General features: G+C 36.3%; 1 long non-coding RNA gene across 2 annotated transcripts in view; it reads left to right on the plus strand.

Annotated features, from left to right (window-relative positions):
- Window positions 1–4,452, plus strand: part of LOC140529099 (uncharacterized) — a 74,795-nt gene extending 70,343 nt beyond the window's left edge. Inside the window, exon 3 of one of the 2 annotated variants that reach the window (XR_011975423.1) lies at window positions 1,233–4,452. This is a non-coding gene — a long non-coding RNA (uncharacterized lncRNA). The remainder of the gene's footprint in view (window positions 1–1,232) is intronic. The other variant, XR_011975421.1, reaches the window with a different exon arrangement.
- The last annotated feature ends 13,764 nt before the right edge of the window (window positions 4,453–18,216 follow it).

Here is an 18,216-nt window from a genome sequence, read left to right on the forward strand (position 1 = left end):
TTTGTCAATTGTGTGATTCTTAAAAAAAGAAAGATTTCATTAGAATGTCATTTGTAAAAGTTCACCTGTTTCTTTCAAATGTTTTCATAAAGTATATTCCTAATAAATATGCAGCTAATTTTCACAAATATTTTGTTGGTATGGAAATGGAAACATCTGAGTTGGGAGTTGTTGCTATCCTTTCTTTCACTTTTTGCCTACAGCAATATTGTCTTATTAAAAAGGTATTATTTTCTTCTCTCTTTGATTTATGAAAATGGATTGCTCAATTTTCTTGTAATTGTGTTGCTTCCAGCACAGTTTTGCTTTGTACACTTGGTTTGCTTTGGTGACATTTCTACTTCCCCATAGAGTGTATTTTAGGGACTTAGATGTTGAATCCAGATGAAGCATTTCTATTATCATTATTATGCAGATAGATCTGTTGCATTTTTTATTTGTTTGTTGTGCTGCTTCTAATTTAATTTTTTAATTATCTTGGGTTGACCTGGCATGCCAATTCTTCCGTTTATTGTTTTTTGACTTTTGTGTTTTCAGCACTTAGTACAGCGTCTGATACATAATACGTACTTAATAAATGTTTATTTACGGACTGACTGACTTCTCTCTCTGGTCCTATTCTCTAAAAACCCCAATCCTACCAGAACCTTAAGACAGCTAGGTGGTACAGTGGATAGAGTGCCAAGTCTGAAAATAGAAAGACTCACCTTCCTGACTACAAATTTGGCTTCAAACACTCACTAACTGGACAAGTTATTTAACCCTGTTTGCCTCAGTTTCCTCATATGCAAAATAAGTTGGAGAAAGAATTGGCAAACCATTCCAATATTTTTGCCAATAAAACCCAAAGTGGCATCACAAAGTGATGGGGCATGACTGAAACAACTGAGCAACAACAACAGTGACCAAAAATTTAGACTCAGTCTATGACTCACCTGGCACTGATAGGTGAATTCTTTGTCTTATCTTGCAGGGGACTCAGACTTTCACTTATCTTCCTAAAGTCTCCTCATTATTCTTCAATTTAGGTAGCCTGCCTTGTTTTCTTCTCTCATTAGAATATAAGCTCCTTGGGGGCAGGGGTCATCTTGTATGCTTATATCTGTACCTCTCATGCTTGGAAGAGTGCCTGGCATATAGCAAGTGCTTAATAGAAGCTTCATCTCTCTGAATGTTGAGTCAGAAAGCCTGAATTTAATTTTTTACTCTTCTTCTCCTCTCTCTTCCTCCAGCAGAATGGACAGATTAGAACAATTTGTTCTGATGGCCATGAAAATGGTTCAGACGTCAAAGACACCAAAGTCATCCACTGCATCCACTTCATAGCCAATCATCTTGACTTTTGTCTTGCCATTGGACTTCAGTGACTCTGGAAGAGAGAATAAAACTGATGACTTTGTTCAACTCTGCCTCACTTAAATACAATTCATATAGAAGTCAAGACATCAACCTCATGATTTCACTGGTCCTCTTTGAAAAGGATGAACAACAACAGCCTAAATTATTCACCTAGTTACTTTGTGTATTCAGTGAATGATTCGGGTGCAATGGATAGAGCACCAGTGCAGGAGTCAGGAGGACCTGAGTTCAAATCTCACCTCAGACACTTGACACTCACTAGCTGTATGACCTTGGGTAAGTCACTTAACCCCAACTGCCTCATCCTGGGTCATCTCCAGTCATCTTGATGAATGGATTCAGATGGTCACTGGATTCAGATGGCTCTGGAGGAGAAGTGAAGCTGGTGACCTGCACAGCACTCACTCACTCAAAACAAAGTCAAGTGCAAGTCATGTCATTATTTCTCTGATGGTATGGTCTTCTTCAGCAATGAAGGATGAACACACACTTTATCAATAAAAAGCTAAGTTTTCAATCTTGTGATCATATCACCAAGTCTCTGCACCAGCTAAATGAGTGCATCCAGCAAAATTGAAACAAATGACAAAGAAAGATTTCCAGTGTACATTTGTGTAATCTTTACTCTTCAGAGAACCCTTGATTTTTGTGCATTATTAATAATCTTTTACTTGGATATTCCTTCCGATGATATAGGCTATAACTCATGTACCCTGAGCATTCTTATTCATGTGCTTCTATGAGGTCATTACAATGAATCATCTCAACACGATGAAAATTTCTTCTAATGACATTCTAATTTCTCCTCAATTTCTCCATGGTGAGAATATAAATGGAATACTTCATCCCTCTACCTGACACCCCTTACACTCACCATCTTCTTTGCCTTATGACACATTTTATTCTTTTTCAAAGTTCTTCATTGTTATATGTTGTAGTGTATTGCTAAGGCAATATTCAAAGCACTGAGGTATAGTTCTGAATCACAAAGTATAACAGATTCTCCATATACAAGGCAGAAGAAAACCTTTTATTCAGATACCAGAAAGCCAGACCCCAACACCAGAAAGTCAAATTCATCATAGCCACAAAGAAATCCATCATAATAACCAAGAAGTCTGTACAACATTATCCCTTCTTCACACAAATGCACACCCTCAAGCAAAATGCCCTTCTTTCACCATAGCCAGCTGCCTGCTCTCTCTTTCTCCTAGATCTAACTACTCTGACTCACTTTCTGCTCCATGCATTCAGCAAACTCCTCCCACAACAAGCTCCATGTGACTCAGACTTCCATGTGACCCAAGCAGGTCAAATGGACCTATTGATGATCTTCCCATTTAAATTATCATTAAATGTAGCTTGCTTATGCTCACCATTCACCTCTCCATTTTCCTCTAGAATATTCATTTTCAGTTCTTTGGAGACCATTATATTCTGTCTTGTAGTCATACACCAATGTTGTTAGAATATTGATATTTATTTATGGGAGAAATTTATTTATGAGATATTTATTTATGGGAGAAATATAGAATCATTAAAGGAGGTGGTCCATCAGACCAAATGCCACAAAAGGTCAATAAGTCTTCTTCATACAGTTTTTCTTTTTTAGTGAACAAATACTTTTGAGTGCTTATAGGAATTTTTTTTCTAGGAGGCTGTGCTATGTTTTTAAGACTTTGTGGAATCAATGCAAATAGAAGTATCTTGGGTACTTAATCTACCCTAAAGAATTATTCTTCAACTTGAACACTGTTAAATATCCTCATCACTGTGGTGAAAAAGTTTGGGAAGTTCATGTCTTCCTTTTTTATGCTTTCACTTGGTATTTTTAATCAGAGAGTTATTGAACAAGCCTATTTTCATTATTGTAGCTTTCAAGTAATCCTTAATGATTTTGACATATTATGGGAGATATCTTTTGGGAATAGCACCTGAAAGGTAACATTTTGCTCCACTGAATCAAATTATTTTTTTCCTAATTAACAAATAATAAGCATCATGGGATCTTGTGTTCTATACATCTCTCTGGAGAGTAAGGATGTGATTCACTCTAGGATACTGATTTCAAAAGCCCAACTGTTCCCTATCAAGATCATCAATAAGGATGCCTTCAATACGTGTAAGTAATCCCCCTAAAAAATATTTGTATAGGTGGTAAAGTTAACATAAAGATCAGTAATTGATTTTCTGTTGCCTTTTTCAGTTTTAATAAGGGCCCAAGTTTTTTTTTTTCAGCATGTTAGTATATTTTTCTTTTTTATATTCCTTGTGAATTAATTTCCCAATGTCTTCACAAAGAATTATTTCCAGTATTGATCTCTACTACACACCAGTGGTACACTCTGGCTAATGTTTCTGCTTATATCTTCTTTAGTACCATTTATATCTCTTCAATGTGTTCATCTAGAAGAGTGATATTAGAATCAAAGTATGGTAGCTCTACTTTCTTTCATGATGAAAACAGGTGTTTTTTCTTTAATAGAAAGTCATAGATCTTTCTCCATTTTTCTTTCTTTTACGGCAATCTTCTTTTCATCCTTAATTGCTCCTGGAATGATTTTGCTTAGATAGATTTTTTTGCCAAGTTATCTTTAAACTGATTTTACTCCCTACTGCCTCTCACTGTTTTATCAAGTGATATTACTTGTAATCATCCACCATTCTTTATCATAAAATTTTTAAAATGAGTTTTAGCTTTTATCTCTCTGCTTGTCAAGTAAGTCAAGTATTTGATGACATAGGTAACTTTAAAGCTTTTTATCTGGGTTCCCTTTGCTTCCCTGTTTGATCCCACAGGGACATTTTTCCTTTTTCTTATTGGCTGGTTTATATTTTCACATTTGAAGATGTTCTGCTTTATTGCTGTTAGAAACCAGTTCTCTTTTGCTTAACTTTATTTTTGCAAGAGTATTTGACATTCTGGGAAGGCTTGTTTCATTTTGTTGAGGGAAGGGGTATATTCATGTGTTTTTAAATAGCATAATTCTCATATCTATGTCTTTGAGGCTAATCTTCTGTGCAAACATCCCAGTAAACTGCTTTGTCTAACAAAAACAATTAAAACTGAATCAATAAAAAATTTTTAAATTACTCTAGTATGGTAACTTATTTAAATCAGATAAACTTCGGTAAAATAAAATATTATCAGTATCAATGATATTTCTACTGCCCATTACCCATTTTTTACTTATGTAAATAGTTCATTACTAAGTTGTTTAAATTATACACCTTACCTCTTATTCATTATTTTACTTTTAGCTTTTTATCAATTATGATTATTGCTGTAACAAATTAGTGGTCTTCCATCACACAGATGGCTGAGACGACAAAATGATCTCATTCTTCACAGCACAGTTTGGGAAATATTAAGCTATCAACATGCATTGTATTATGATACTACTCTGGAGATTGTAAATATTTTGGTCTTTTTCTTGGTTATCATGATAGCCAAAATATTGCCTCCCAGATGGTTTGCAATCATGGTAATAAAAATGTTCAATTTAGAGAGGAAACCTGATGCAGTGGAAACAGCACTGAACCTACACTCAGGCTTAAGTCTTTGCTTTGCCTCTAATTATTCATATGACTTTACCCAAGTCACTTGTCTTATTATCAGTTTCCTAATCTATAAATCAATATACTAATAACTGCCTACTTTGCTCAAAGTAGATGAAGAAGAGAAAGAATTTTGTAAACTGTTATGAATTAGTAAGTTATTATACTCTTATTCCTTGGATAAATACTTAGACAGTGTGTGCTCTTTTGTCAGTTTTATAAAGATAGGTCTCTTTATAGGCTTCCTGAGATAAATAGACAGTTGTCATTTAAAAAGTAAAAGTATTTCTTACATACAGTTCTTTACACTAAACTCCACTTCAGATACCCATCACATTTAAATAATTACCAAGGGGAAGAGAGGTTAATATTTTAGAAGAAACATTGACATACTAGAAGGTATTCTTCAATAGGCTATATCTTCCCAGTTCTGTTAACTAATCTTCATATGGCATGATCTTTCCTCATGTTGGTTGATATCCTCTCATTACTCTCCAATATATCGGTATCTATAAAATGTTGTCCATGAAGGGAAATTGAGGAGTATGTATGAAGTAAGGGGAAGGACAGTCCCATTTCTTTGCTTGGTGGTGGTAAAACTTGGTGGTAGTAAAACTTTTCAGTTCATTTAAATAAATATTTCCAGAGTACCTGCTTAGTATCAATTTCCATGACGTTTAAAAAGTTTGAGACATACTTTCTAGGTAATTAGTCATTTAATTAATAATTCCAGCATTTTCAATCAATAGGCCAGTGGCACCCTTGAATGTCAAATGCAAGCATGACAGTAGGCTCACAGTTTATATGCCCTTTGGAAAAAGAGGGTTCTTGAAAGTGGCAATCAGCTCTGATTGGTTAACAGCTAATGAGAGGTGGACTTGACAAAGAGAAGTAAATTCTCTCCAATGAGAGACTAAAAATGACAGCTTGTCATTGTTGGCCAGAGAGAGAATCCCTATACCCAAACCACCCTCAACCTTGAGCAATCCGGACTAAGAATTTATATCCTTTACCCAACCCTGAGCTAGTTAGGCAGAGTAGCAATACACAGAATGAGGAGAATGCGAATTCTATCTTCCATCAGCCCTGGCCTTGAAAGATTGGACAAGAAAATAGGACAGGGGAAGAAAAAATGATGTCTCCACATTTTAATAATTAACTATTAATGTGAGAGAAATAATCATTTCTCTCATCTCTCTGCTAGGCTGTTGTTAATACAAAGGAGAGTTAGATTTATACTTTCCCTCACTAACACTTCTTAGAATGGGCTTATTATATGCTCACAAGCACCACTTCGTAATTTCCCCTTACTCACTCTTGCTCAATTGCTAATGACCAGGTTTCAGGAAGCATAGGGCCTGGATAAGTCATCACCAGTTGGAATATGTAATATTCTATCTATTATATCTAATACATATTGTTAAATATATTAGTATGTCTATTATTAGATATATAATATACCTAATATATATTATACAGAGACCTTTAAAAGGTCTCTCCGCTCTCGGTCTATGATCTTATGATAATCATTACTGGCAAAGGAGAGAGTGCAAAGGCCAACTGTATGGAAGATAATGTGCTAAACACTTTTATAAATTAGTTCATTTGATCCTCATAACAACCCTGGGAGGTAGGGGCTATTATTATCCTCATTTTATAGTTGAAGAAAGTGAAAAAGGCAGAGATTAAATTATTTGCTCAGGATAATAAAGTCAATAGAAGTCTTAGAACAGGTTTGAACCAAATGCTTCCTGACTCGGGGCTTGGTTCTCTATTGACTGTATTGCTTAGCTGCCAAATGGATAGAATAAAATACATAGAATCACAAAGGATACAAATTATATTGAAATATCATTGTACTGATTTTTTTCAGTTCTATCCAACTCTTCATGATCCCATTTGAGGTTTTCTTGGCAAAGATACTGGAGTGGTTTGTCTTTTCCTCCTCTATTATATAGGAAATAGAATTATCAAAATAGATTTTAAAAGTCCAGGTACATGTTAAGAATCCCTGTACGGCTAGCTCTGATAGAATATAACAGTGCCTTATATCACAGCTTCCAAACAGTCATGCATTATTAGGATGAGATCTATTTCTTCGTAAAGTGGGATCACACGATCCAGGATCTAGAACTGTAAAGGATCTCCAAAGTTGTCCACTCCATTAATCCAATGCATTAATCCAATTTCATTTAGCATGTGATGACACTGAGTAAAGTGTTTTGCCTGAGGTTGTATCAATAGTGAGTAGCAGTGTGAGAATTCAAACCCAGATCCATCATTCCTTCCATTACACTACTCTGCACTGGGTCAATAGTATTTTATGAACAGCAAAACTCTGTCACTGTTATCCATGTGTACTTATTTTCTCTCTTCTCTGGGAGGAAAAACCTTCTCAGATCAATGAGTTTTTGCCTTTATATAACATTTTCTTTGAGCAGTACAAACCACTTTCACTTATATTATCTTATTAAACTTCTTATTCTGAAGAGGTTTCCCTGGCTTTAAATCCCTCCTCTCTCCTTGAGAGTACTGATAGTTCTCAATCCTGGAACCTGGAATGGGGAATAATATCAAGTATATTTTGATATATGGGTCACAAGCATCTGACCCCTACTTGTGAAGTAAGGGATGAATTGAGGACTACCCTGAGGATCCAGGTAAGGAAGTGGGTTTTTGTTCTGGTCCTGGGGCATATGAAGAATTCCAAACATTTTATTCTATCTCAGAGGATATAGTCCCGGGACTTAAATCAGGAAGACACATGTTCTTGACTTCAAATCTGGCCTCAGATCCTTACTAGCTGTGTGGTCCTGGGCAAATCACTTACCCTGTTTGCCTTAGTTCCTCATCAGTAAAAAATGAACTGGTATAGGAAATGGCAAACCACTCCTGTATCTTTGCCAAGAAAACCCCAAACTGTATCACAAAGAGTTGGCCACAGCTGAAATGAATGTACAACAACAGAGGCAGCATGGCCTAATAAAATTAACCCTGGATTTGAAATCAGAAGACCTGAAGCCTGACTCTGGTTCTCTCCCTTAGTAGCTGAATGAATTAGAGCAGGTTACTGAAATTCTTCCATCTCCAGTTTTTCATTTATAAAATGAGTTTGTCATGAAGATCAAAGGTAAAGCATAACACAGAGTAGGAAGAGCAGTTCTTGGGAATCAAGAAGACCTTAACTCAGGTAACTGTTTAGGATTTATCTACCAAATCAAAGTCTGCTTGTGATCCATGGTTTCCATCAAAATTTGAAGAGGGAGTTTTAACATTGGTAGTTTCCTACTGTGAGGAAAACTTAAAATTAGCTCTCTTTGTGAGGATGAAAGGAGATAATTTATTTAAAAGTGCTAATAGCCAGTTGGTCAAGGTCTCTGAAAACCCTGACAGTCATTCAGTGTGTCAGCTAGCCCTTTCAGATTTGTGTCATCAGTAATTTTGATAAGCATGCTAATTAGACTTTTATCCAAGTCCTTTATTGTTAGCTCTTTGTCTTTGTCCCAGATATAATTGATGTAATTGTTATTATTTTTTGTTAGTTATTATTGTTTGACAAAATGTAGGTAACATCTACTCTAGTGATGTTATATATTCTATAGCTTTCTATTTATTTTTTTCATCTGGTGAATCTGTTTGTAAAAGAAATGAGGATAGTCTGTCATGTCCTCTTACTATCACCTTGTTGGCTCACTGTGAATACCCATTTCATTTTTTTGATGCTCGCTGAGGATCCCTTTAATAGTAGGTTCAGAAATATTTCCAAGAATCAAAGTCAAGCTCACTGGTTTATAGTTTAAACATTCCATTATCTTACCTTTTTTGAAAAATGAGGACACCAAGCTTGACTAAAAAAGCAATATCCATTGTGCTGTCCCACATTTCTCTTCTGGGCCCCATGCTTTTGATATTCTTATCAAAGACTTAGAGAAAAGGATAGATTACAAGGTTATGAAATTTTCAGGTAACTTCTGACATTAGGCAACAAAAAGCTGGAAAGTCTACCTCATATATTAGATGACAAAATCCAGATCCAAGAAAATCTCAACAGGGTAGAACATTTGACCACAGCATGTTACCTTATGGAGACAAGGCAAAGCAATTCAAATCTAATTTTACTTCTCTCTTATCTGTTGAGGTGAATGATTCTTGGATTGGAAGACATGTAGCAAAAATGGCTAGTAAGGGATTTATATCCCAAATAAGGAGGGAAATGGTAGGAGAAAACCCAATTGTCCTTGAAAAAGCCAATTCATCAGACACAGATGAATTTTATGTCAATGTACTGAAAGTACAAGCTGATGGGATTACTAAACTAATGTCAGTCATCTTTGAACAATCATAGGAAGAAAAAAAAATATGCTTCAATCTGCACTCAGAGTCTGCTAGTTCTGTCTCTGGAGGTAGACAATATGTCTCATCCTGGGTCTTTTCAACTTGTGGTGGATTATTGTGTTGATCAGAGTTATCAAGTTTTTCACAGTTGATTATTTTTATGATACTGCTATTACTATGTAAACTATTCTCCTTGTTCTGGTCACTTCACACTGCACCAGTTCATGTAAGTCTTCCCACGTCTTTCTGAAACTATCTCCTTCACTATTTCTTATAGCACAATAGTATTCCATAATAATCACATACCCTAAGTAGTTCAGTCATTTTCCAATTGATGAGTATCTCCTCTGTTTCCAATTCTTTGCCACCAAAAGAGAACTGCTTTAAATATTTTTGTACATACGGTTAAAATTGTTCTCCAGTTCTGCTTATTTCACTTTGCATTGGTTCATGTGTCTTTGCAAGCCTTTCTGAAATCATCTCCTTCATCATTTCTTATAACACAATAGTATTCAATCACATTCATATACAGTGGGAGAAGTACTATCAAACTGAAGACAGGCAAATGTTTCTTGAATTTTAAATAAAGGGAAAAGAATGAAGTCTTTAACTTTAAGTCTTGCTTCCTGGAATTATTTTATGATGTTATTAACTGAGGAGTGTTTGGTAAATATTCAGAAAGTGGTGATCACAAAGACCCAGCATGGCTTTGTTAGGAAGTGGTTATGCCAAACTATCCTTATTCTCTCTGTCTCTGTCTCTGTCTCTGTCTCTCTGTCTCTGTCTCTCTCTGTCTCTGTCTCTCTCTCTCTCTGTCTCTCTCTGTCTCTCTGTCTCTCTGTCTCTCTCTCTCTCTCTCTCTCTCTGTCTCTGTCTCTCTGTCTCTCTGTCTCTCTCTCTCTCTCTCTTTCTCTCTGAGAGTCAGAGAGTCTCTGTCTCTGACAGGGTTACCTGACCATAGTTCAGGGAAATCCTACAGATATATTTTTGCTTAGATTTGAGCAAATAATTTGAAAACTACTGAAACCTATCTCATGCTATCACTATAAATAAGATGAAGAGATGTAGTCTACTTCATAGTACAGTTAAGATGGATTTGGAATTGGTTGAATGCCTAGACCCAAAGAGTGCTCATTAGTGAGGAAGGAAAGCTCTAGTGAAATGCTCCTGAGTTCTGCATTTGATCTCATGTGGTTTAACATTTTTAAAAAATCAGTTATTTGGCTAAAACCCTAGTTGTTGTGCTTGTAAATTCATAAATGGCAGAAACTATTATGGATGGTTCACCTACTGTATGACAGTGTGGGTAGCAAAGAAAGCTAAAGCACCTCCATTTTACCTGCAGTTTCTCTATCTTGCCCCTGACCCTCTTTGTATTGCTACCCCCCCCCCCCATTCTAAAATAGCAAGGACAGTCCTTTCTATTAGTACAGGATTAAAAGAGATAGCTAACCTGAAGAACCTTTCCCATTACTAGCCCAGCAACAGACCTATCTAAATCAAAGGATACCACCTCTCCTATTCCTATCCTGCAAGAACCTAACAATAGCCCTGTCCAATCCTAAGGTAATCCATAACCAATTCACCTCCTACCTAAATCAAAACATACAAGCTTCGTCTTTTTCTTTATTCAGGCAGTCTCCACCTATGTGTTGGCAAACTCAGTAAACCCTTGTCGTTTCCTAAATTTATGGTGTTGGATTTGGGTTCTGGTTTGTTCCAGCACCAACAATTTTACCCAAAATAGTCAAGCTGCAAAAAGTTCTTGCAAGTCTGAAACATTGAGCCAAATTTAATAAGATTATTTTCATTAGGATAAATATTACTCTCACAGTTAAGCTAAAAATATCAACTTAATAAAGGCAAGATGTAGGTGGGAGACATGGCTAGATAGCAGTTTGTCTAAATAAGGTCTGGGGATTGTAAATTCAATAAGAACCAATCACATGATATAGCTAAAAAAATGATACAGTCTTGGGCTTAGTAGAGGTTTGATTTCATGGACTAGGAAGAGAATAGTCCCACTGCATTATGCTATGATCAACCCACATCTGGAATATAGTTTTCAGTTCTTGGTGACCTATATTAGATGACATTTTGATAAGTTGACAAATATACATGAGGGTAACTCAGATGGTAGTGACTTGACAGCAAGCTGTAAGAGGATTGTTTAAAGGTGCAAGGACTCCCATGACAAGACCACTCCTTTCTTCTCTTACTGTTAGAAAACACCTTGTTTTCCAGAGCTAAGGCCCAGCCAGCAACCTGTGCCATGTGCTTGGCATAACAACAATCCTTTGTGCTCACCTTCTGGATGAACTCTGCTGTAGGTAAATCACAAAACTGGACAAAAGGAGCCCCAGGTGGTCCCTGAGCTCAATCAAGCGTCTGGAGGAACCCTATTGCGGTCATGAAGCCCTGTTATGAACTGTCTTTTGGCACGAGGCAAACTTGCTTCATTGTTGCTCTTACAACTCACTGCCTGGTTCTTGGTCTAGTCATAACTATATGTATTGAGGCTTAGCTTCACTCTCTTGAATCTCATTGGTCTTAGAGGAGATTCCAGCACACGTCTAGTTTCCCTCCTCCAGTGGAATAAAAAAGGCTTTTTGCCTATAACTTCTGTGACCTCTTTGGTTTCATTTTATTTTTCAGAATTAATAGTTGGTGTACAATCTCTATGGCTCCTTGGTTTATTTTTTTTCAGAGTTTACACCACTTGGTGTACAACTTCTGTGAGCTCATTGGTATTTTCAGAGTTAATGATCATTGTACAATCGCTGTGGTTCCCTGGTCATTTATTTTCAGAGTTTCAGAGTTTAACAAAGGAAATGGGAAAGTTCAGACTAGAAAAGAGTTTCTCTAGAAAGGAGGATATGACAATTGTGTTTATATATTGAAGGACTCAGATAGAAGGAATAGAAAACTTTTTAGAACATGTCTAAATATGCATCAGAAAGGACAAATAATCAGTCTGTATAAGTCATTTCATGCTTCTCTTTATTCATCATATTTGTCATTTCTTACAGATTGAGTAATATTCAGTTACATAAGCATACCAGTTTGTTTAACCATTCCCCAATTTATGGATACCTACATTGTTTCTCGTTCTTTGCTAACACACATAAAAAAGTTTAACATTGTGATATAGGGACTTTCTTCATATCAATGACCTTCCTTTATATCAATGGCCTTGATTCTGACTCTCTGAGTCACAGGGCATGTGTACTTTAATCAGTTTATTTAAATAATTAGAAATTGCCTTAAAAAATGGCTATTCTGATTCACAGTTCCACTTGCAATGCATTAGTGTGACTATCTTTCCATATCTCCTCCAAACTGATTATTTTCATCTTTTGTCATATTTGCCAGTTTTCTTGGGATGATGTATAACCTTATGATTGTTATAATTTTTATTTATCTTATTATTCATGATGTGGAACATTCTTTCATTTGTTTATTAATAGTTTGAAAGTCTTCTTTTGAGAAATCTGTTCATATCCTTTGATCGTTAGTTCTTCATTCTGTAGAATGGAGACAATATTTTTAGCAGTAGAAGTTTTGCCAGATCTGGAAGACAGTACAGGTGTTCTTCACTTTTAAGGGACAGGTCAGTTTTCAATCAAGGGGATCCCACAATTCAGTCATTTTTCAGTCATATCTGACTCTTCATGACCCCATTTGGAATTTTCTTGGGAAAGATGCTGGAATGGTTTGTCATTTCCTTTTCCAGCTCATTTTACAGATGAGTAAACTGAGGCAAACAGGGTAAAGTGACTTGCCTTGGGTCATATAGCAGTTAAGTGTCTGAGGCTGAAATTAAACTCAGGAAGATAAATCTGAAGATGAGCTCTATCCACTGTGTCATCTAACCATTCCCCCAAGGAATCCCACCTTGTTCTTAAAGAAAAATTCACCTCTGTATTACAGGACCATCAGATCATAGATTTGGAGCTAAAAAAAGATACTTGATGGCATCTAGTCTACCCCCCAACATTTTACAGATGAGGAAATTGAAGCCCAGAGAGATTGTCCCTAGGCCAAAGTCATATACTGTAGGTAGTAACACTCAAGATTTGAGCTCAAGTTTTGTGACTTCAAATTCAATATTTCTACTGCCCCATTATCTAGTCAAGTTGGCACAATGGGGGTGTCAAGTGGGGAAAGGACAAATAATTTTGCTCTCCATTCCAAACAACCAGAAGACAACCAGGTGGCAATGGATAATTTATTATATTTCTAAGGTTGACTGAGCAGGTATCGCCTTCATATATTCTCTCTTCCTGATTCTCAAATCTTTAAAAAAAAAAAAAAAAGGGAGGGGAGGGAGGGAGAAATCTCATTACATACCCCAATCCCTTATTCTCTAGTTTGAGAACAGTAGATCAAAAGCTAAAAGAAAGGTCTCGGACCCTAGTTCCAGATCTCCTGGCTCCCACCATTATGCAGATCATTTTAGCAAATGAACTTGAGGAAATAAAGGTACTATTCATTAACATTCTGTTAAGGAAAGCACTTGTTTTTCCCACTCCTGTCACTGATAATAAGGAAATTTGGATTCAAAAGAAAGTCTGCTTTATTTGAAAAAATGGCAGCATTTTAAAATAAATTTTTGCATCACTGCAGGGGATCATAGATAATTAGAATTAGTATTTTTTCCTTTATTCCTTTTCATATTCTAATTCCATAGACAGTGGGGGACTAAAACTGGTCTTTCTTAAAGGTCCAAGGACATATTTTCCATCTAAGCTTCGGTGACAAGTACTGTACCTTACAAGTCTAACAACAATTTTCTCTGCTATCTGTATGATCTACTCAGTGACTACATTGTTAAGGACAAGAAATAGAATTCCAGTTATGTGAAACTTATTGTCTCACACCTCCACTAAGTCCTTCTCTGATGTTTCCTGAAAATATAGAGGTGATTCTCGGTTCTAGAAATCTATGCCAGAAGAGCAGAAGCTCTGGCTGATCCTAACCAGCTGAAAAAGTTTTGAGAATAGACCCAGTTCCTTCAACAGGATATATAACAAAACATCAAACATCAAATTCAGTTCTCTCTCCTATGACTCCATGGGACACAGTTCTCATCACCACCTTTCAAAAGCTACTTTAATGTCTGTAATGCAAAGAGCCTATTAACTGTTCCCTAAAACCTATAAGTAACTCTCAAGTCTAACTCCTAGGAAAATATTAGAGATCATATTGATGTCTGGGAATTCAAGAGGAATCAATGTGACAGAAGTCAGAGTGAAAAAAAACACACAACACTTCAGTAACTACCTCTATATAGCTGATTTTATTTGACTTTTTGAAAGTAAAATTTTATTTACATCTTTTATTATTTCACTTAGATTTTTCCTTATATCTCTTTCCTTCTAGAAAGTTTTCTCCTATAGGAAATATTTTTTTTTAAAAAAGAAAAACAAAAATATAAGAAAAGAAAAAAAAGCTCAGCAAAACTGATCAACATATCAGAAAAAAATTGACATTATATGAGATCTTTCACATCTGTGGATCTTCCCCATGCCCCCATTCCCACCTCTGCAAAGGAATGCAGAGAAGTATTTTTTCACATCTCTTCTTTTGGGACAAGTTTAATCTTTATAATGTCACATATTCATTTTGGTTGTTTTTGTTTGTTTTTGTTGTACCGTCCATTTACTGTGCTTTACAAATATTATCTTATTTGATCCTCCTGACAGCCCTATGATACAGGCAGGAATAATGGTACCAAAGCTACTTATGTCACAAAATGTTTTTTTTAAAGGTTCTGTAAAACATGCTCCATGAAGTTGTTACTGTTATTATTTGAGATTTATCATAGTTGCTCCTTTAGTTTGCACTTTCTCCCACCTAAGAAGATAGTTCTGCAACTGTAGCAATTTTCAATTTAACCTGAAGCTTCCAGAAGAAAAAAAAAGCTTTTGATTTTTACGGTACGCATAGCAAGAAAAGTAGTTCATCAATAAGCAGCCCAGTTTAAAATGATCACACAGCATTCTCAAAAGACTACATTGCCAAATAATTGACACAGGTGGTGACCTTAAGAACATTTCCATGTATTGCTAATGGAAAGAAAATGAAAAATTTAAAGGTTCAATACAATCAGAGTATTGCTCCTTCTGCACTGAGTAAGGTGTTTGGCACTGACACCTGAAAGGAAAAGATACTTATTGATGTTAACAGCATTAGACATATGTAAGCTTGAAATTGGCAACCAATATCTCTGATTTTCAACCTCTCAAAATCTTATCCTTTGCTCAACATTAACACTTAGCTTCTAAAAGAAATGTACTAAGAAAGGAAAGTTTGTCCTTTAGGATGATTCCGGTTTCCTGAATTTCAAGTTAATGTACTATAATGTAGATTAAATGCATGGAATTAATCCTTTAGCAATTATTTGTGCTTCTTTGAATCATTGAGTTACATACATCATAGCCAAAAGTACTTTGTTTGTATTTGTTCAGATGTATGTGGGGATAATGAATAGGTTTCCCCATATATCAGATGGACTTCCTTTTGACCAAAGAGAGTCTGAGATTATTATAGGGTACAATGTGATAAAATGAACTCTTATATAACCTGTTTGTGTACTACTGATGTGCCTTGAGGATGAACTATGGCATTTAAAATAGGTAACACTAAACAATTCAATACAGAGTTCAAGTAGAAGTAGAATTCCCTCTGGACAAATTCCTCTAGATCCTCATGTTTGTGTACAGCATTATGCTGATTCTGTCAAGTCCTGGGATGTTCTAGAATCTTTAAATAAATTTGAAACGCTCAAGTCTGATCTAATAAATCACAAACGTAAAAACTAAGTGGTTGACAATTTTCTTTTGTTAAGATTGTGATATATGTATTTAGGTTGATAACGTTTGGGATGTGTGTGTGTGTGGGGGGGTGGTATGGGTGTGTGTGTGTTGGTGTGTGGGTATGTGTGTGCATGAAAATAAATAAAAGGGACTAGGACTGAATAAGAGAAAAAGAGATGGCTGGATTGATTGCCTTTGGAAAATTGATCAACACTTTCAATGATTCCAAGCTCTTCTGGAAACAAAATCTGATCTTTTTATACACCAAAATTCTTTTTTTTTTTTTATTAAACTTTTAATTTGGGGTTACAAATTTTCTCCCCTTTTTTCCCCCTCCCCCCCGCAGACCCAAGTTTTCTAATTGCCCCTGTGACCTATCTGCTCTCTCCTCTATCCTCCCTCCCTGCCCTTGTCTCCGTCTTCTCTTTTGTCCTGTAGGGCCGGATAGCTTTCTTGACCCCTTAACCTGTGTTTCTTGTTACCCAGTGGTAAGAACATTACATTTGGTCCTAACACTTTGAGTTCCAACTTCTTTAGCTCCCTCCCTCTCTACCCCTTCCCCTTGGAAGACAGGCAGTTCAATATAGGCCATATCTGTTTAGTTTTGCAAATGATTTCCATACTAGTTGTGTTGTATAAGACTAACTATATTTCCCTCCATCCTGTCCTGTCCCCCATTACTTCTATTTTCTTATGGTCCTTTCCCTCCCCATGAGTGTCGATCTCGTATTGCATTCTCCTCCCCATGCCCTCCCCTCTGTCCTCCCCCCCTTCCTGCTTGTGCCCCTGTCCCCCACTCTCCTGTATTATGAGATAGGTTTTCCTATCAGAATGAGTGTGCATTATATTCTTTCCTTTAGTGGAATGTGATGAGAGTAGATCTCATGTTTTTCTCTTGCCTCCCCTCTTTATCCCACCACTAATAAGTCTTTTGCTTGCCTCTTTTATAAGAGATAATTTGCCCCATATAACTTCTCCCTTTCTCCTCCCAATATTTCTCTCTCACTGCTTGATTTCATTTTTTTTTTTTTAGTATATGATCCCATCCTCTTCAATTCACTCTGTGCACTCTGTCTCTATGTATGTGTACGTGTGTGCATGTGTGTGTGTGTGTACTCCCACCCAGTGCTCAGATACTGAAATGTTTTAAGAGTTATAAATATTGTCTTTCCATGTAGGAATGTAAACAGTTCAACTTTAGTAAGTCCCTTATGATTTCTCTTTGCTGTTCGCCTTTTTATGGTTCTCTTCATTCTTGTGTTAGAAAGTCAAATTTTCTTTCCAGCTCTGGTCTTTTCATCAGGAAAATTTGAAAGTCTTCTATTTCATTGAAAGACCATTTTTTCTCCTGAAGTATTATACTCAGTTTTGCTGGGTAGGTGATTCTTGGCTTCAGTCCTAGTTCCTTGGACTTCTGGAATATCCTATTCCATTCCCTTCTATCCCTCAATGTAGAAGGTGCCAGATCTTGTACTATCCTGATTGTATTTCCACAATACTTGAATTGTTTCTTTCTAGCTGCTTGCAATATTTTCTCCTTCACCTGGGAATTCTGGAATTTGGCCACAATGCTTCTAGGAGTTTCTCTTTTTGGATCTCTTTCATGCGGTGTTCTGTGGATTCCTTGAATATTTATTTTGCCTTCTGGTTCTAGAATCTCAGGGCAGTTTTCCTTGATAATTTCGTGGAGGATGATGTCTAGGCTCTTCTTTTGATCATGGTTTTCAGGTAGACCCAGAATTTTTACATTGTCTCTCCTGATTCTATTTTCCAGGTCAGTTGTTTTTCCAATAAGATATTTCACATTATCTTCCATTTTTCGAATCTGCGCGGTATGTTCTGAGATATCTGTCTTTCTTGAAAAGTCCAAAGCTTCCATCTGTACCATTCCAGATTTGAGAGATCTGTTTTCTTCAGTAAGCTTTTGAATCTCCTTTTCCATTTGGTTAATTCTGCTTTTGAAAGCATTCTTCTCCTCATTGGCCCCTTGCACCTCCCTTGCCAGCTGAGTTAGGCTAGTTCTCAAGGTGCCAATTTCTTCAAGATTTTTTTGGTTCTCCTTTAGCAGGGAGGTGATCTGTTTTTCATGCTTCTCCCTTATCCCTCTCATTTCCCTTCCCAGTCTTTCCTCCATCTCTCTAACTTG

The sequence above is a fragment of the Notamacropus eugenii genome, chromosome 2 (genome assembly GCF_028372415.1).
Source record: "Notamacropus eugenii isolate mMacEug1 chromosome 2, mMacEug1.pri_v2, whole genome shotgun sequence".
Lineage (NCBI taxonomy): Eukaryota > Metazoa > Chordata > Mammalia > Diprotodontia > Macropodidae > Notamacropus > Notamacropus eugenii.